At 61.8% G+C, this 20,194-nt stretch overlaps 1 protein-coding gene across 4 annotated transcripts in view; it reads left to right on the top strand.

The window, feature by feature from the left end:
• CCDC85C (coiled-coil domain containing 85C) overlaps positions 1 to 20,194 on the top strand; it is an 83,519-nt gene that overhangs the window by 23,572 nt on the left and 39,753 nt on the right. The window lies entirely within an intron of this gene.

Raw genomic sequence — 20,194 nt, 5'->3', positions numbered from 1 at the left:
AGGGGTGTGAGTGTGTGTGCATGTGAGAGAGTGCGTCTATGTGAGTGTCTGAGTGTGAGTGAGACTGTGTGTGTGTGTCTGTGTGTGTCTACCTGAGTGTGTGTCTGTATGAGTGTGTGTGAGCATGTGAGCCTCCAGCCTGCCCACACAGCCTGTCCCCGCTCCCCTCGGTCACGTTCAACAGCCTGAAAGCATCCCTCCCCACAGCTTCTATTTCTTGCTTTCAGTCTTTATTTAAGTTCTCACGACTGCTGGGCCTTCCCTGCGGTGCTGAGTTTACCATGTGTAATTGGGAGAGAGGGCAATTTCATTGCTTTCAGCACCCATGCTGCCCTCCCCCAGCTCCTCCCCAGAATAGAGCTGACTTCTGCAAGCCTTTCCTGGGGTGAGGATTTAATGATCTGCCAGGTGGTATGACTGCACCCACGGAAGGTTCTAGGTGACAGGTGGGTGCTGTCTGTATCCATGTTGGTGTTTACACACTCACGGCACCCTCCCTCCATCCACAACTCCTGGTGAATGCGTGGGAGGGTGGGCGGTTGCTGAGCCGTGCCCCCGTGGGAACACTGGCCCTTCCTCTTCGCTGCATCTGAAACCTCAGTGCAGGTGAGGAAACCGAGGCCCGGAGCTCAGAGGGAGCTGCCTGCTCATGCAGCAGACACCTGGCAGACCCAGGTGGCCCTGAGCCCTGAGGTGCCCCTGGGAGATGGTGCCCGGGAGACGCTGGACCAATGGGACGGGGAAGCGGGGGGGCTGGGCGCCCACCATAGGCAGCGTCCTCGCCGTGGTGTCCCCATGGCGTCCTGGTGGCACGCCCCGGAACCTGCAGGCCAGTGGAGGAGGAGCCGCCCTGGGGGCGTGCCGGGCTGGGGGGTCCGGTGTGACTTGCCACCCACTCGCTGGGCAAGTTGCCCACCTCACCTGGACTTAGTCTCCTTGGCTGTTAAGTGGGCTCAGGGACACTCAGGTGGTTCTGTGCAGATCGGGGGCCCACACCCAGCACAGAGCAGGCTCTCAGTGGTAGAGATGCCTTTGTTCATCCAATATATGTTTATTAAGCACCCTGAGCACCAGAGACGAGCAAGATGCAGACTGGAAACCAGAGAGGAGACCGGCCAGGAGTATTGTTTCTGGGGTTGGAACCGGTCCAGCTCGGCACAGGTGCAGCTGCATCCCCTGCCGGTGTCTGTCTGCCGCGACGCTGAGGCCTCCGGCCGGCTGCAGGGCTGATCAGGAGTGGGAGCCCCTGGGGCGTATGGTGGCCCCCCTGTGAGCCCAGGCAGCCCGGCCCGGGTGGGACAGCTCGTCCGTGGGCGTGGGCAGGGGCTCTGACAGGGGCATCCAGGGTGCTGGGGTGGGCAGGGGGGTGTGGAAAGAGTTGCTGACTTGCTGTGTTACCTTGGGCATGTGTTCTTACCCTCTCTGAGCCCTGATTTCCTGCTGAGTGACTGAGAGTCTGTCCCTCTCCCCCCGCCCCCCGAGTCCCCAGGGTGTTGTGGGGTAAGAGGGCTGTAAACCTGAAAGAGGCCTTGCGAATGTTTGCTGCTACCCAAGCGTCCCTCCTCAGGAAGCCTGTTCTCAGCAGGTCTGGTGGGAAAGGGCTCGGGGTGAGCGTGGGCCCTGGGGGAGCTGCAGGCGAGCTTTGTAGCCGTGTGCACCCTGCATGCTCCCGGCACCCCTGTGTGGATGTGGGCCTCGGCCCCTTGCTGATTACTCCCTGGATCTCACAGGTTCTTGGGGGTGAGGCTGCCGTGCCGGAGAGGTAGGTGCCGCAGGAGAGGTTCGTGGCGTGTGAGTGGACGGCACCGTTCTGTCCTGGGGACGGTGCGTGACCAGGCAGAGGTGGGGGTGAGCCTCCCGGAGCCCCTTCTCCCAGGCCAGCCGGGTCCTGCGTGTCGGAACCGGACCGGACGCCATGCACTGTGTGCCCGGCTCACCGCATTTGCAGGGACCCTCAGGACCGCGCTCGCTGTCTCGAGGCCTCCGGCCCTGGGTTTCAGGTGGGCTCAGCGGGGAAGGTTGGCAGCCACTCTCAAGCTTTTCTTTTACTAAGGCATCTAGAGATCCCCGCCACGTGTCACCGCTTGATTGGTGACCTGTCGACCCCTTGGATGTGCCTTGGCCCCCTTTGTGGGATTGTGGTTTCTCTTTGGGGATGGGGGGAGATGTGACTGTCAGTCTAGCCATGCCCGTTAGAACTGCGTGGACAGGGGAGATTTGTGAGGTGGGCGGAGGACACACACCTGGTTTTCCCTAGGGTTTCCTGTCGCGACTTGAGTTCTGGACGGGAACGGAGGGGATCGCCGGCCCACAGGTATCTGATTTGGCCTGGGAGGTGATTTGGATTCCTGACTTCCACCCCGTGCCTCCGGCCAGCAGCCGTGAAACACAGGCCATCTGTGAGGGTCAGCCTGGGGGGAGCACGCCGACCTTCTGTCCTAGGTGTCCCGGGGTGGGAAGCTGCCTTCCCGTTGGTTTTGTTTTCTCTCTGATGGCCTGTGACTGTCGCTGTGACTCAGGGCAGGGCTGGGAAGCCGGGAGTAGGTTAACCTCTGCTGTAGGGCCCGAAGCACGAATGTTCCCTGCACGGAGCACGGCTCGGAGATGGTCTGAAGCACGTGAGGGTGTGGAGGTCTGCCGCTTTGTGTAAACGTTTGTGAATGATTTCCTCCAGTGTGGTCAGCGTGGGTTTTTGTAGAGCTTTGAGCTCCAGAGAGTTTCCTCCGTTTCTTGCTGGGTCCTCATGGCAGCCCTGCAAGGCCCATTACCGACAGAAGGGGACCAGGCTCACGGAGCGATTACTGGGTGCTGGTGTCCTCCGAGCCCTGCAGGGTGAGCAGCGTGCCACGGGCCCCGGTGGCAGAGGGGGCCCAGCACCGCGTGTGTGAGCCGCAGGGCCTCTGCGTCTCCCGAGGTCCTTGCCAGTCCCCTGGTTCGGTCACATTAACGCCTGCTGAGCGTCCTAGTCCCCCGCGCTGGCCCGGGGTTAGGAAGCGGGCCCCACCCCGTGGCTCCTATGTCAGGGAACTCGGCCGGATCCTGGGGGAGGTGCCAGTCAAACAGGAAGGAGGAAGCACAGGCCGTCCCCGCGGAGGCCGGAGGCCGGGACTGAGCCCCATTCCGGATGAGATCCTGAAGGCTGCCCTCTGGCTGCAGTCCCCACCTCCAGGAAGCCTTTCCTCCCTGTCGCTGGTCGAAGCCATTTGCTTGGTGACCTTGGCAGTCCCTTGCTTGTCAGGGACTCCGGGCATAAAAGTGGGGTGCCCCGCGGGATGGCCAGCATCCCCCTGAGCAGCTTCCACAGCCCCTCCCTGGGCGAGGACCTGACCCATGGCCTCGTTAACCTCCAGAATGCCCTGTGGCGGGTCCTTCTTTGGTCCCTCCTTGCACATGTGGCAACACGTTTAGGAATGTGCCCGGGTCACAGAGCTGTGAGTGGCGGGGCTGCAGGCAGACCCCAGCCTGCCCGGCTGGTGTACCACTCAGGGCAAGTGTGAGGACCAACAGAATCGTTTCACTTTTTGTTTTTTGGCTGCGCTGCGTGGCATGCGGGATCTTAGCTCCCAGGGATCACACTCACACCCCCTGCACTGGAAGTGCGGAGTCTTAACCGCTGGACCGCCGGGGAAGTCCCAGAATCGTTTCACTTTGGCGAAGCCCCTGGTCAGGGCTCGGAACCCCAGCAGTTGTGCCTTTAGCCCTGATTGCCTCTCTTCTTTTCTACCCTTATCTCCCTACATTCCCTGAATTCCAGGCCCTCCTGCCTCCCAGGTCCCCTTCATCTTTATCCCCTCCCCCGCCCGCACTCCCCCGGATCTGGATTGAACTTGTTGGGTTCTCTGTGCCGCAGCCTGGGAGGGGCGGGGGGTAGTATGCTAGGCGTGTGCCAGGCCCTGGCTGGGGGGAGAGCCAGCTGCGGTTGGGATACTGCACAGCCAGCATCTCTGCCTCCCTGATCCAGGAAAGATTTATGCTGAGATCTAACTGCTTCTACTGTGAACACACAGAAAACTCCCAGAGCAATTTTCGGTTCTTCATTGAGCTGCCTGCCCCGCCCCCCCCCCCACCCCGGGTCCTCGGCTGCGAGGTGGTGGGAGGTCAGAGAGGAGAGAGCAGGTGTCGCAGAATTTAACCCCTGCACAAAGCTGGCAGGTGAGCGTGCCCTCCATGAGGGAAGATGTCCGGCAGGGATCCCGGGTTCCAGGTGGCAGCTCCTGAATGCAGCCGTCCCCGTCTGTCCTCCTCATCCCAGGATAACAAGCAGCAGGATTCCAGCAAGGCAGGATCTGGAGGCTTCCTTGGACAGCCCCTCACTTGTGTATGGGCTGTGGAGACCAGAGGCTTTCTGCAGGTTGGGGGGCAAGTGTGAACACGCCCAGAAATCTGAGGCTCAGAGATGTGGAGGGACTTGCTCAGGGTCACCCAGCAGCTGCCTGGGCCTGACCCAGGCTCGTCTGTCTTCGCCACCCCCCCCCCACCCTTCCATGGGGAAGGTGCAGAGGGCATCGAGGGTCTAGGTGGGGTCGTGGTGAGGGGTGCGTTTGGCGACAGCGGTTGTAAAAACCAAGTCCTTCTGGAAGGCTGACACCCCTCCTCCCCCACCAACCCCAGCAGCACACACCTGCCAGCGATTGTGGAGGACAGGGGACCGTGTGTAATGGGGGCATGGTGCTGCCTGGGGCTCTTTGGGGACAGGAGGTTGGAGCCAGGGCCGAATGCTGCTGCCCAGGGCCCCGACCCGGGCGGGAGTACAGCCTCCTGGGTACGCACTGCTGTTCGAGCCAGAGCAGCTGGGCTGCGGGGACCTCATCACTGACCAAGCAAGGCCCTGTTCAGCCCGCTCCTCTAAGGGGACATCAAGGCCCAGAGTGGGGGAGGGTGGTGGTGGTGACTGTGAAGCCTGTGGCCTCAGCCGGTGCCTGCAGTTTGGTGACAGCAGAGGGTCCTGTGCTTCTAAGTGAGAGCAAATGACCTTCAGTGATGTGAAAACAAACCTCCCCTGAGCAGTCAGGCAGTGCAGGGTCGGGGTGGGGCAACACCCCTCCTAGTCCGTGTGGGCTGCTGTAACAGAATACCACTGCCTGGGGGGTTATGGAAACAGAAGTTATTGCTTACATTTCTGGAGGCTGGATGTCCAAGATCAAGGCGCCAGCCTGGTCGGGTTCCTGGTTCACAGCTGGCACCTTCTCGCTGTGCCCTCACAGGGTGGCAGGGGCAAGGGAGCTCTCTGGACTGGAGCCCATGGTAAGGCACTCATCCCATTCATGGGGGGCCACCTTCATGGCTTAAGCCCCGCCCAAAGGCCCCGCCTCCAGCAGCATCACCGTTGGGGGTTAGGGTTTCAGTATGAATTTTGGAGGCGCACAGACATTCAGACCGTAACAACCCCCGCGCCAGGCAGAGCCAGCTCCCCGGGGGCTCCCATTAGAGTCTTGGCCACCCGCCGCTCCTTCCTCTGCCGGGAGCACCCAGGGGGCTGGCGTTCACTCTGGGTGGTCGGCCCAGCTGCGGGCGTGGTGAGTAGTGGCAGCAGCGGGGCCGGCAGGGACGCTGGGGGCTCCAGGAGACATTAAGTGGTGTGTGCGCCGTGGGCATCTCTGCCTGGTTTCTGAGCGCCCCCAGAAACGGTGGCAGCCTTACTTGTCTCCTTCGGCACCAGGCACGTGGCGTCGTCTCCCGTGGTCACCGTGGCGCTCTGAGGTTTTCATCATCCCATCCTGTACACAGGCAAGGTGGAGCTCAGAGGCCCAGGAGCCCGGTCAGAGTGGTCCCGATGCCCGTCACCCTCTGCGGTGCTCAGGGCGTGTGCTGTCATCTGTTTATCGAGCGCCTGTTTCACGTCGGGGCCCCGTTTCCACGCTCTTGGGATATTTCCAGGAGAAAAATAGTCAGAGGTCTCACTGGGGAGACAAACTAGCAAACAGATAAATGGACAAGAGGGATTTGTGTACTGGTGAGTGCTGGGAATGGACCAGAGACGGTGGCAGGGGTGGCGTCTGAGAGGAGGGCTGCCTGGGCTGGGGCTTGGATGAGCAGGAGCTGTCCCTGGAGGTCTTCCAGCCCAGGGAGGACGTGGAGGCGGGTGGGGATGAGCCCGGTGCTGTTCAGGACAGGACGGAGGCCACTGTGGCTGGAGTCTGGTAACCGAGGGGGCAGAGTGGGCGGAACTGTTGGAGTTGCGATTTTATCTAAGTTGGGCAGAGATGACACCATCTCATCCCACTTACACTTCTTGAGGTGTTCTGGTTTCCCGGTGGAGGATGGGCTCGGAGTGGGGGGTGGGTGCCTGCATTGGAGGACCCCTGCGGTGTCCTGGTGACAAAGGCCCCGTGCACAGCTTTCAGACTAGGGGGAGGAGATGACACCCCAACATTCTGGCGTCGGAACTTATGTATTATTTCTTAGAGAAAAATAATTCATTTTTTAAAAACAGTTCATTTTGGGGGACTTCCCTGGTGGCGCAGTGGTTTAGAATCCACCTGCCAATGCAGGGGACTCGGGTTTGAGCCCTGGTCCGGGAAGATCCCACATGCCGCGGAGCAACTAAGCCCGTGCGCCACAACTACTGAGCCTGCGCTCTAGACCCCACGAGCCACAACTACTGAACCCGCGCGCCACAACTACTGAAGCCCATACGTACCTAGAGCCTGTGCTCTGCAACAAGAGAAGCCACCGCAATGAGAAGCCCATGCACCGCAACGAAGAGTAGCCCCCGCTCGCCACAACTAGAGAAAGCCCGCGTGCAAAAACGAAGACCCAAAGCAGCCAAAAATAAATAAATAAAATAAATTTATAAAAATAAATAAATTAAATAACAGAAGTAAATCTAACACATGGCACATATTCTTAAAAAAAAACCCAAAAAACCAATTCATTTTTGAAGGGCGCGTGGCTGTCCCCCGGGGATGGAGGACCTCCCAGGGAGGGCCGCAGCTTGGCCTTTCACAAACATTGCTCCCCACCCCCTCCCCACCAAGGCTGGCTGTGTGGGGCGAGGGTCACAGGAAGCCCACCCTCTTGGTTCCTCCAGGACCTACCGCCCTGTGAAGGTGAGCCCATGGACTTGGGAGAGCGTGTAGAGAATCTCACCCCGCCCCTGACTTCCAGAGACTTCCAGAGCCTGGGGTAGGGTTCGGGTTATAGGACCCCGTGTGGGGAGCCTCTGGGCCTCATGAAGACGCCCTGGTGGAGGTAGGAGGCCCACACTGAGCAGTTTCTAGCTCCTTTGCCCAAACCCCTCACCCCGTCCCTTCAGCCTCTCTCCCTGTGGCTCAGGGCCAAGATAAAGGGCGAGGAGGCCGGGCAGGTGTGATGGTCCCTGCTTCCCATGGGTCAGGAGGCAGGAGGGAAGGGGTGAGAGGGATATGTTGTTCTAATCAGCCTGGCGGAGCCTGGCTCATGAAACCAGGGGCCTGGAACCTGGCATCTGCCTGCCCAAAATATGTACATCCGCCAGCCCCCCGGACAGGCCACAAATTACCCTGTGCCTGTGATTCAGGTTCCCACCCACCTTTCTCTCCAAGGAGTTCCTGGCATCCTAAATCTTGCTGCAAACAGAGGGGGAGAAAGGAGTCCGAGGTGGTTCGGAGCACTCTAGCATCCACGGACCGAGTTTGACCTTCCTGGTGGTGGAGGACCTGGCCGGCTCACATCCCTAGCGTCCCGCCCAGGGACGCCCTATTACCTTGGCCTTGGGCCCGCCCTTCGCTTCTCTGAACTGCGGCTCACCTGTCACATGGGCCTGGGGAGCAGCTTAGCACCACGCATGTACCACGGGCACTTGGTCATCATAGCAGTCAGAGCTGGGTGTTTGTTTTTTGTTTTTTTAATAGAAGGGTTTTTGTTTTTATAAATTTATTTATTTATTTATTTATTTATGGCTGTGTTGGGTCTCCGTTTCTGTGCGAGGGCTTTCTCTAGTTGCGGCAAGTGGGGGCCACTCTTCATCGCGGTGCGCAGGCCTCTCACTATCGCGGCCTCTCTTGTTGCGGAGCACAGGCTCCAGACGCGCAGGCTCAGTAACTGTGGCTCACGGGCCTAGCTGCTCCGCGGCATGTGGGATCTTCCCAGACCAGGGCTCGAACCCGTGTCCCCTCCATTGGCAGGCAGATTCTCAACCACTGCGCCACCAGGGAAGCCCGAGCTGGGTGTTTTTAATAAATTGTTGGCTGTTATTATTGCTGTTGTGGTAGCCCCGGCTGGCAGACCTCGGCGAGGTGAGAAGGCCTGGTGGCCCCGTGGCTGGGCTTCCTCTGACTCAGTCCTCCTTCCTGTGCGTTGCGCTCTCGCTGGGGTGGTTCGTTGGAGAGAGTGAGCCCCTGGCAAAGGTGGGGATGGCGGGGCTGGGGGGACAGTGAGTGGGTGGCGGTGGGGACCCTAAGGGCTGGCCTTGCTGCTTGGAGCTGGGGAGGTGGGAGGGAAGGAGTCCTCTTTCCGTCTCCTGGGACCCCACCCCCCCACCCCCGCCCCCGCCAGACTGCTGCCAGCCCCAGCGCCAGCCCCAGCATGTGCCACCCTCTCCATTTTTGGTTTTGCCCTTCAATTTGTATCAGGGCCTGAGTCTTTCTGCTTCTCTCTGAAGCCACATATACCCATAAGGTTTGTGTTTTCTGAGGTCAGTGGCCAAGGAGGTCAACACCTGGATAAGGTGCACTTTGCTCCAGGAGGACCCCTCGTTCCCAGGGGCCCGCAGGGCATATCTTGAGGTCCAGGAACGCGTTTTCATTTCTCCTGTCTGGCCTGACAGGTTGTAGCCCCATGCTCCCCTCTGACCGTCCCCTTGCTGGACCGTCACCACCTTAGAAGCCTCTGCCTGGGCCACTTCTGGTCCCTGTTGTGGTTCCTCATCTATAGAGTGGGGTTGATAAGGGACCCACATCACAGGGTTTGTGTACAGTAAGGGGCCAGGCGTGCAGGCCACCCCCGCATTCCTGACCATCCTGAGCCCGGTGGGAGGAAGCTCTCTGTCCAGCGCCCCTATGAGGGTTCACAGAAAACCCCAGTGTTGGCTGCTGTGTGGCTCTGGGCTTGCCGGTTAACCTCTCTGTGCCTCTTTCCTCGTGGATCTTGTGGGGGACTGTTAGAACCTTCCTTACTGCAGGGTGTGGTGAGCGCTGGATGGGATGAGGTGTGTAAGGTGCTCAGGTGTGTAAGGAGCGAGGCCGTGATGTCCGCACGTGGATGTCACTCCCTGCGGAGGGTGATTAGGTTTCAGGAAAGCATATTTCCAGCCCCACATCAAGGGTTCCTTCTCTGGAGCCATTCTCACTTGCACAGGCCCCGTCCTGCTCTCACTGTAAGCTGCCCGGTTGAGGCTGGCCCTTAGCTCAGGATCTTTCCAGCCAGCTCAGCATCAGCAAATGTCCTACATGAGCCTGCGTCTGGGACAGTAAATTTAATAGTGACGGTCCGCACCTCTGTGCGCAGGTGCCACGCTCAGCACCCCCCGTGTGGTACCTCAGAGGTGTGAGGTCGGAATGCAGGTCTCAGGCTCTAACGAGGACGCCTGGGGTGGTGTGGGATCCCAGTGTGAGGTCAGATGCTCCTGGTTTTCACGTGTTGGTTCTGGAGTGTCCTGGCTTTGTAGCCTCAGGCAGCTGGGTCCCTGTCTCTTGTTTTCTTAGGGCCTCTCTGGATAGGAGACGTTGACTTTTGCGGCCGCGGGTTTTGCCTTGGCACCAGGGGCCCCCCTGTAACTGCCAAGAGCCCCGGGCAGTGGCGGTGTACTGCCCCCAGCCTCACGCACTGTTTGGGAATCCCGCCTGGTGCAGCTGAGCAAACAGCCCGCCGGCCAGTGGCCTGTTTGCTGGGGGCATCAGCGCTTCAGAAACCGGAGCCCTGTGTCGTGTGGTTTCCAGCTTCCTGGTTCCCGAGCTTAGCTTCCTTGCCGTGGGACCGCACTTGGGGGTTAGAATTTGGATCTTCCTTTGTGGATAAGGTGTGAGGTCACACGGGTCTTTTGTCAAAGTTGGCTGTTGCGCGGCCGGGTTTGGGGGCAGGGGCTGGACTGTCGGGCGGAGGCTTGGGATCTGACCTTCCCCCTCTGCCCCCTTTCTCCCTGTAGCAGCCGCCCCCTCGCGATCCCTGGGACCCTCGGTCAGCCCACCGAGGGGGCTGTTTCTGAGGCCCACGTTCCTGCCGCTGTACCAGGCACCGGCCTCCCCAGGAGAGAGCGCCCTGCCTGCCTTTCAGGACCATGTTCAAGGTGGAGCAGGGCTGGGGACCCTGGAGAAGCCGGATGGGAATGCTCCCACCCTCACGTCGTTTCCAGTTCTGTCTCTGACGAGGTAATCCTCTCCTTTGTTGACAGCCTGACTGAAGTCGCGTTTTATCTGCCCTTCTCTCTGAGCCTGTGTCTGGCTTTTGGCCAAACCACTAGTAATCCCACAACTCGCGGTAATCCTTACAGTTGAGGGATGTGTGGCCCGGCCCTGCCCCCCAGCCCCAGAAAGGCCCAGCTTCCTCCTCTCCGAGGACCCTGCACCCCCGTCGGCTGGTCTGCGTCCCCCTCCGTGTTGGCACGGGGTTCGGCGGCCACTTCTCTCCTTGAGCGGTGTCCTCACGTCCGCTCACCTGCCAGCCCATCAGGAGGGCGCTGTCTTCGGAGTGTCGGCGTGTGTCCAGGGGTCCACAGAGGAGGCCCCTGGGGCTCGCCCGCCCCCTGCAAGGCAGCTGGGGAGGTGGGATGTGCCTTGAGAGGCCCGGGGCAGAGGCTCCAGGGCGAGGAGGGGCAGAGGAGGTTGGAGAAGGTTGGAGGGGGCCCAGGGGCCCTGGGATTATCCTCCGCCCCAGGCCCTCGGAAACGCACACACCCGGCTAGCAGCCCCCCACCTTGGGTCTGGAGGCCTGGCTTACACAGCAAAGAGGCCTTTCCCGCTGTCGCTCTGTTGAGCGGCTGTGGATGCCCCCAAATACACGAGGCTGGCCCTCCAGTCCCAGCAGAAAATGGGCACCAGCGTGGCAGGGGCAGGACTAGATGCTGGGACTCTGGGACCCTGGCCTTCCCTAGGCAGAGGCCGGAGGGCACAGAGGCTGGCCCAGTGTCCTGACTCCGGCCGGTCTGGGCCAGTGGCCCCTTGAGGGCTAGCCCTGGGTCAGTGAGGCCAGAGTCAGGGAGCAAATTCATGGGTAGCAGGGAAAGGTCACAGACACTGGCCCGTGAGGCCCCCCACACCATCATGAACGAGGGTGTCCCGGGCCGGGGGTCCCTTCTGCCGTGAGACCAAGGCTCTCGTGGAGCTCTTTACAAAAAGTCCAGGGGCAGGAGTTCCCTGGTGGCCCAGTGGCTAGGGCTCCACGCTTTCACTGCTGTGGCCTGGGTTCAATCCCTGGTTGGGGAACCGAGATCCCGCAAGCCGTGCGGCATGGCCAAAAAAAAAAAAAAAAGTCCAGGGGCCCTAATGGGGCCTTAGCACAGGGGGTCGTCTGCTGGTCACTGCACCCTCCTCCTCCACCTGGAGAATTTCTGTCCCTGCCGTGCCTCCCCGGGGTGAACCGAGGCCCCCTGCTGCATTCCCATCGGTCCGTGTGCTCTCCTGTCTCATCGGTCAACACGCCGTGTCCTGGTGCCTGGGTCAGGGCGGCTTTTCCAGCGGCTCCTGGGACCGCTCCTGCCATTTCATCCTCGTGTCAACCAGACCGGGGATGGGGGCCTGCCTTCCCTGTTCCTCAGTTGAGGGGCCCCAGTGGAGGCCCAGACACGGGCCGAGCTGGCAGCTCGGGGACTTGGGGCAGCTCTCCCTGTGACTTGGGGAGGGCAGAGGGGTTTGGGGTCTGCGGGCCTCGCCCTGCCTCGTGGCATCTGGGTGTGGCAGGTGTGGCAGCACAGCAGCACCCTGACCGTGGCCGGCCGTGGCCGTGGCGGGTTGCGCAGAAGTTCCAGCCTCCTCCTCGGCCGCCGCCGTTTTGGGGATCAGAGCCGCTGAACCCCTTCCTTTCAGCGGAGGGTGAGGGACAGTGAAGCGGCCGAGAGCCCACTGCCACTTGCAGAAGGCAGGTGCCCAGCCGGGAGGGACACGTGGGGCGGTGGGCCGTGCTGGACTCCGGTCTAAGGGGGTCGCTGGGCGTGGGGCGGGCGGCGGACGTGCTTGAGGCCTTTTCAGGGCAGCAGACAACCTGGCAGGAGGCGGGCGCCTGCCCAGACCCTGATACTGAGAATCTCCCCTGCTGTAAACGGGTGCAGGGGTCACAGGGTCAGGCGGGGAGCTGTAGGGCCTGGGCACCTTGCTCACTCTCCAGGAGGGGCTGAACAGGACGCCTCCCCTCCCTGGATGGCTGGCGACGGGCGGGGGCGGGCGGGGAGCAGGGAGGCAGGAGACCGTAGGTTAGGGATGAAGAGCCCAGCTCTGAGGGGGTCAGCCCTGGACTCAAGGTCTTAGATCCACCAGCTACCGTTCTGGGTGATGTGGGCCCTTGACACCACCCCCCCGGAGCCTCAGTTTCCCCGTCTGGAAAATAGGGCGATGATGGCGTGTCCCTCGTAGGCCTGAGTAATTCGTGTGATGTGTTTGGCAGAGTGCCTGGCACGTAGCAAGTGCCGAGCAGACTTTGGCAGGGGCCGTGACGGCTGTGAGTGAGCCTTCCCCGCAGTCGGTGCTCGGGAAAGACCAGCTTCCTTTTGCAGTAGCACCCAGTTTAAGCCGGGAGGATGCGGGGTCCCTTGCCGCGCCCCCTCCGATCTCCCGGGACCCTCTATAAAGTTGCCCCGTTGTGGCCCACAGCTGCCTTCCCTTGCCTTGGGGTGGGGGGCCGCCAGCGTGCCCCTCCTGCATCAGGATGCCTCTTCTTTGGGGTCCCCCTGCCCTGCTGGAGGCCTGTTTATGTTTGTGGCTGTTCCAGTGTCTGTTCTGCTCGGGTCCGGTTCTGTTAATAGAAGAGCAGACAGTGGTTATGAAGCAGCAGGGGCTGGCGAGTGGGGGGGGGCATGGGGGTGCCACTGGCGTCCTGCTGGGCTCCCACGTCCATCACACGGCAGGAGGAGGTGACAGCCTGCCCACTCCCAGCCTGGGCACGTACCGCCCTCTCTCCCAGGGCTACATAAATCATGGGGACACACTGCCCCTGGGTCAGTGCACGTGGAGCTCGTTACCTGTCTGATTTTTAGGCCTCCTTGTGCTGGTCCCAGGTTAGTGCCACTCAGGTTTTGGATCATCTCTGGTAGAGGGTCCTAGGAGGCCCGGCTTCTACGAGGGGGACTGAAGTTCCTCCCTCTCAGCGCAGTGCAGGGCATTGTGTGCCAGAGGGGTGCCCGGCCCGGCGCCCCCCGCCGGGGGTCAGCTCTCCTCCCCCCACGTGCGTGCTCCACGTCCTGGGAGATCCTCTGAGAGCCTGAGTCCCGGGCTGTGGCCGCAGTGGAGGAGAGGACCACTGCAAGGAAGGGAACAGCGCGTCCAAGTGTCCTGGGCAGGAGCAGAGGCATTGCGCTGTTGGCAGGTGAGGGAGGGACTCATTGCTGCTCATGCCTCTTCCTGGGGCTCCCGGAGGCCCGTGGCGCCTGGCGTGGCCCTTCCCGGCTGACTTTGCAAAACCATCCACTGCCCGCCTCCCCGCAGGTCTGGGGGACGCCGAGGGAGTCCTGGCCCAGCCCTGTAGTGGGACTCCGCCACCCTGCCTCCTTCAATTTCCTTCTCCCCTCCAGGCCCCTCTGTCTCCATGTTCAGGGACCTTGGCCCGGTAGCTGGCCTCTGGGGCTGGGGTTTTCTTGTGACCGCCGCTGGGCTTTAACTCCCGGGCTTTCAGTGGGATGGAGCGGTGTGCTGAAGCCGTGCTCTGCTGTGTTGTGCAGGCTTGTGGTGTGGCCCCCTCCTCCTTTTGCAGTCTTGCTTGCCTCGACTGGCAGGCAGGTGTCTGTACCATGTGAGATGCTCTCGGTGGGGCATGGAGCTGTGTCTGGCCCTGCAGGCAGACGATCTGGGCACACATCCTGCGGCCTCATTTGTGGAGTACACTTGGTCAGTGGTGGACTCTCTCTGAACCCCCGTTTCTTTGTTGGTTAGATGGGAGAACTTAATGTAAGCTGGTCCATGAGGCTGTTGTGAGGCTCAAACGAAGTGATGGGGCAAATGAGTTTTGTGTCTGTAAATAAACCTTCACAGGACGGACATCCCAGCTTCACGTAATCAGTGGGCACGTCTGCCGCCTGCCCTGAGACGGTGAGCTGCCAAGGGCAGGAACTACAGGTGCTGCATCCCCGAGTGAGGCCCAGGGTGGGGAGTGGTGCACCTCTGTCTTAGGACCCCCGTCCCCCTCTGCAGCCCCCCTTATCCCTGCCCACCCAGGCCCACCCCCATAGCTTGGGTGCGGGATGCAGGGAGGCCCCCATCAGCTGAGTGTCACGGGTCAGCTCTCCCTTGGTGACGTTGTATCTGACCTGTCAGGTCCTGTGACTACACAGCCTCTCAGCCCAGTAGTTGTGAGAGGACTGTGGACTGGCTGGGAGGAGGGGAGGGGTGGCAGGAGTTAACGCAGTGCATGGGGACCAGGGTCCCCAAGCGGCTGTGCTTTAGCCTGAGCTGGCTGTCACTGGTAAACCCAGCTGGGGGACAGTGCGATCAGTGGCCCGTGACTAAGCTCGGAGAGCAGCCGCTTGGCTGCATGCTCAGAGGCCCGAGGCCACCTGGGGAGGGTCCGTTTCCCTTCTTCTTTGGGGCTGGTTGTCCGCGGTGGCCGCTGTTCCCGCCCATATTCCTGGCAGTTCCAGAGCATTCCATGGACAAGCACACGTTCCTCACAGACTGTTTTCTCCTGCGTCTGCCCCCACCTACTTCCCGCCCTCCATCCAGTCGCCCTGTAAACCAATGCAGTCTGTCCAGAAGGTCTCAGATTGGCCGGATGCCCATCTTTCTGTAAAGACAGTTTAATTTGGAGTGTCCCCGAGGGGGCTTGACAGGCTAGACATTGTTCCTGGTATCGGGAGATGAGCCTGGATGAGCCATCAGCCAGGTCCCCCTGCCTCAGCTTCCTGACAGCTTTCTCCGGACACTTCCCACCATCAGGATCCATGCCAGGCACCGTCCAGGGAGATGCACACACGTGACCTGAGAGATGCACACACAGGTTGGCCGAGTCCCTGCCCTCCGGGAGCTCACAGTCAGATGGTGGAGGCTGATTCGGGGAAAGGTGACACAATGAGACAAGAATCAGAAAGAGCTTGAAGCTCTGGTGCAGGTAGCTGGAGAGCACGCGGCCCCAGCGGGGCAATTCTAGAAGGCTCTGTGGAGGAGGGAGGGCCTCAGAAAAGTGGTGACTTGTTCCTGCTGAACTCAACGCTGGGATACACACATCCGCCCAGCTGCAGCGGGGTGTGTCCCGGGGTGAGCCGGGTCCTGCTCCCCTTTTCCAGCCGTGCCAGCCAGGGGTGCGGGGGTGCGGGGGGGGCCAACACCGGCCAGAGGAGGCACTTCCCTGGTGAGAGGACCAGAAAGCAGCGAGCAGGCGGCGTGCGGAGCTTAAAAGGCTTCCAGCCGGCTAACTCCTTCTCTTCAAAGAACAAAGGACAAGACAGAAAACTTTTCTCATACGTGCTAATGGGAGACAGAGGCTGTCATGCACGCTAATGGGAGTGTGAATGGGGCCAGCCCCTATGCAGGGCAGTTTGGTGACTTAGAAAATTGCAGAGGCATGTCCCCTTTGGCCCAGCAATCCCGCTGCCGGGAATTTATCCTACAGCGGACAGCACTTGTGCAGATGGGACACGCCCAGGCCCTCATGGCAGCGGTGCTTGTGATGGTTGAGACTGGAGACAGCCCAGGGGTCCACTGCCTAGGGCTGGTGCCTGCCGTGCCCCCACCCCCTGCCCCGTGCGCCCTGGGAGCCATCCTCAGAGGGAAGGCGGGACGTGGTCAGCCCAGTGTGGCGTGTGCCCAGGAGTTGCACAGCCCACCTGCTCCCTCGTGTGCCATTCACAGGACCCCTTCCCCTTGGAGAAGCACGCCGGGGCTGCTAGCACATGGAGGCCAGGGCAGCCCATGGGAGGGGATGATTTATGCCTGCCTGCTGGGAAGCACTGCTCTGTGCCTTCTGCCAGCGCTGGGGGGGTGTGGTGCCTGGCGTCTCCCTGCCTGCTCTGTCGCCCTCCCCATTTCGTCCCGCTGTCTTGCAGATACAGAGTGACCACTTAATCACCCCGTGGTTCTGCCTACTCCCCTGGCGGCAGTACACCTGCCTGAGGTCCTCTTGATGGCCCAGGTGTGCCCTAAGCCGCCTGTGCCTGAGGGCCAGGGACCAGGAGGCGGTTAGGGCAGGGGCGAGCGAGGCGTGGCTTGGGCCAGTTCCCAAGTGTCCTGCCCACAGCCCCTGCTGGGTCCCGACAGGATGAGCGATTGGCTTGAAGGGGCTGCTGGCCACGCCATGCCATCTGGCAGGGCTATTGTGGACCACACAAAGGATGGAGCATGGCAGGGCAGGGGCCAGCCGAGCAGTGGACAGAGGAGCGGGAGGGAGGACGCCAGCCTCCCAGTTCACACCCCGCCGGGCGGGAGCCGGCCCGTTTGTTCCTGCCGTGGCCGCGGCTTCAGAGCAGAGACCTGGTTTATCACTTCCTGGGGCGCCGAGGGGTGATTTCTCACCGTCCCCCCCCCCCCGCCCCCCGCCAGTCTTCGGCTAGAATGCTTTAAACAACTCCGGTTCTGAGCTGATTTATTGCTCTGCTAAGATGCAAAGGCAGTTTTATGTACTAGGTAATTAAGTGGCATTATAGATGGCTCGAGAGTAAGTGGCTGCTGTTTTAATAATTAAAATAAATGACCCCTTGCCTGCTTCCCAGCTCAATACTTTTTCCTCAGTGCCGAGACCCTGGAGAGAGGCGGGGCACGTGTGTGGGTGCATGCCCGTGTGAATGTGGGTGCGTGGGTGTGTGTGCGTACGTGCACACGTGTGAGCTCACGTGTGTGAGTGTGAGGTGTGCAGGGGGAGGAGGAGGAGGCAGCTCCTTCGCAATGTCTGGTTTCCAGCACAGCCCTCGGGGAGCACGTGTCACTCGGGCCAGGCGGTGCGCTGTCCTGGATAAACCTTTCTTCCGCTTGAGAGGCCAGGCTGACCCGGGCTGGGCGCTGGACCTCACCCCACCCCTGTGAGGCAGCCCTGATTCAGACCCCAGCTCTGGTGCCCTCTGGCTGTGGTCAGGCTGCCCCCCTTGGAGGCTCAGTGTCAGTTCCCGTACGATGCCGTGACAGTCCCCATCTCTGTACCGGGTGCCGGGCACCCAGGGGCATGTTAGCTCTCCTCTGCGGATTGAGAAGCAGTGAGCTCCAGCTCTGTGTGGCACTGGGTGGGGGTGGCCACCGCCCTTGAGACCTGAGTGAGTAGTAGGCTTGCCAGAGGGGTGCAAGGTCGTGGGCAGCAGAGACAAAACGGGGAGCAGGACTTCCGGCCGGGGAGGGACCTCGGCCCTGGCTGGCTGGATCGTCTGTCCCTCCGAACATCTGCTGTCTGCCGGGGGCTGCACAAGCCAGCCTGCTGGGGGATGTCATTGTCTTCTGCCCCAGACTGTGCGTTTGTTTTGTGGGAGGGTGGCCTTCCCCCAAAGACGTGGGCCATGGCGAAACACATAGGCACCTCCGTGGGGCTGACCCTTGGCTGGCTGCCCGCCGGGCATTTCTGAGGGAGGATGGCATTGAAGGAAGCAAGAGGCCCAGTGGGCAGCTCTGCACCGAGGTCATCACGTGCGTGGCTGGGGAGGGGAAGGAGGGGACATACACATCGCTGGGGGTCAGGCCCGGTACTAGGCTGCCCACGTACTGTGTCCTGCGGAATTGAGTTTAATTGAATCTTACCAGCTCTGTAGCAAAGGTGCTTCTTTCACGGCTGGGAGAGTGGCAACTCAGGGGCCCAAGTCACAAGGCGGGGCAGGGCGTGAAGTCCCCTTCCTGCTGCCCTCCCTCCTGGCCCCCCATCCTCGGTCCGTCCTCCCACCGAAGTGTCCTAGGCCGCAGTGCGTGCAGGCACGGTGCTGGGAGCTCACGGGTGGAATGTGCCTGGGCCGAGCCGGGCCCGCAGGCAGAGGCGGCCCTGGCGCGGCCTGGCCCTCGGAGGGCGTGTGCTGCCCTGTCTGCGGGTGCCTCACTCTGGCCCCCTCCCCTGTGCTGCTGCGAGCTCCCAGGGCAAACCCTTGTCCTCAGAGTCTGCCTCCAGGGCCTGGCACGGGGGGGGGGGCACCCACTGAGCGTCATCTGGGCCTGGGTCTGCCCGTCGGGGCACAGCTCTGTGGTTCGAAGCCCCTCTTCCTCTGCCGCTCTGGGAGGCCCCAGCGGCCCCCCGGCACGTCTTCCCCAGGGCGCGAGTGTCTGTTCAAGCCGGGTGAATGGAGTGATGCCAGTGAGGTTTGGTTGCCGGAGGAGCTCGCCCAGGCTCAGGCGGTCCCAGCGCTTACACCCAGACGCGTCTAGGCTTAGCGTTGCCTGTCGCAGCAGAAGCAGCCGTGGGAAGGCCACCCTCGGGTGCTCTTGCTTCCCGAGGGACCCTGGAGCTGTGGGGGACATCGCTCCGGACGGGCACAGTCTCCTGAGGCTGCCCCGTGAGCACCCCTCCCCACAGGGCCGCAGGCTGGGGTCCTGCGTCTCGTGGGCAGAGGTGAGGCACCTGTAGGCCCGGGAGGGAGGGAGAGCGTGGCGTGGGGTGGACTCGGGCAGGGCCTGTCTGCGCCTGTCCCCACCCCGCCACCGCCCTGCCGCCTGTGTAATCCCTGAATTTTGGAGCCTGGGGCCTGAAGATGGTCCTGAAGATCCAGGAGCTTGCCCGGCACCGGGCAGGGCGTGTGAAATAAGCCTTGCTTCTTCCCCTCGCTCCCCTCGGAGCCTGGGAGGAGGGCCGGTGCCGCCTGAGGCCTCTCTCCTGTGGTGGGATGGGCTCCGGCCCAGGCTGTGTTTGGGCCTCGGGGTAGGAGGAACTCGCGAGAAGCAGAGAACCGCGTCAGAGATGTTCTGGTCCAGCCCACCGTACAGGCTGGACCACACAGTGAGGGGTGGCAGGCCAGGGCTCCACCTGGCCCGGCGCAGAGAGGCCACTGATGCCTCCACATGGTGCCCTCCAGGGGCAGTGCCAGCTGATGGTGCCTGCACGCGAGGGAATTGTCCTGGCTGGACGGAGGGCGCTGGCCTGTGGCCGCAGCCAGTCCCCCCCGGTGCCGCCGGAATCCCCCCAACGCTGCGGTGGGCAGCGGGCGGGCCCTGGCTTCTCATCCTGGCTCTGCGACTCCCCGAGAGGCTGGACCCCTGTCTGGATCTTGGTTCCCTGCAGAAGGGATTTCTCAGGCTCCCGTGGGCTCCGGCGTCGGGGCAGAGCTGGGCAGTGGCTGTTAATTAACCAAACTGCGCCCCTGGGGGTGTGTGACCAGCACAGCGGCTCTCTCAGCTGGGAGTTTGCTTGCATGTGTGACCTCTCTCCAGGCCGTGGACCCACCTGGGCGGAGGAGCATACTTTGAATAGCTGACCCCCTCCAGGGCCCTCTGAGAGGGAGTGTCTCCTTTGCACCCTTACTCAGAGGCATGGGAATGTCTGTGGGGAAAGGGCAGGACCCACTGGACATTACCGAGCCCCCTCCCTGCCTCTCCAAAGTGAGCCTGATGCCGTGGCCTCGTGGGGCTGCTCTGAGAGTCAAGATGGGGCGTGCTGAGGGCTTGTCCGGCGCCTGGCCTGCTGCAGTGGCGGGCTCTAGAATTGCTCCACGAGGGCTTTGTCATTCCCCTGCCTGCCCCTGTGCTTTTATTCAAGGCGATTTTGCCAGCACTGCTGACTTCCGGCGATCGCACCACGTGTGTGATCATCACCGTTTCCCGGATGGGAGACTGAGACTCAGAGGGTTCATCCCAGGGTCTCCCAGTCCAGACCCTCCCGCCTGCCCCTGTGCTGGTCTGAAGACCCCTCTGTTGGCCGGGACAAGTGGGCAGCCTTGGGTGGCAACCACTCAGAGGCAGCTCTGGCCCGAGAGCTCCTGGGTCTCATCCCTTGTGGCCAGGGCACGTCTGCCCCGGGGAGGCAGCTGGTATGAGCCGGCTCCGACAAGGAGAGGAATTCCATGGCTGCGCAGGGCGGGGGATGAGGCCCAGGCGCAGATTTGTTCGATTTTATTTCTAGGGGGATACCTACCTATTCATTAGCGAAACAGGAAGATTTGGAAAAGTAGAAAGAAAATCGAAACACGTTTAGCCCAGTCCCCCGGGACCCTGCTCTGAAGCTCTCCCACTGCGATGGCAGTGTT

This window comes from Balaenoptera acutorostrata, chromosome 3, assembly GCF_949987535.1.
Source record: "Balaenoptera acutorostrata chromosome 3, mBalAcu1.1, whole genome shotgun sequence".
Taxonomy (NCBI): domain Eukaryota; kingdom Metazoa; phylum Chordata; class Mammalia; order Artiodactyla; family Balaenopteridae; genus Balaenoptera; species Balaenoptera acutorostrata.
This window is presented reverse-complemented; position numbering and strand designations above follow the sequence as displayed.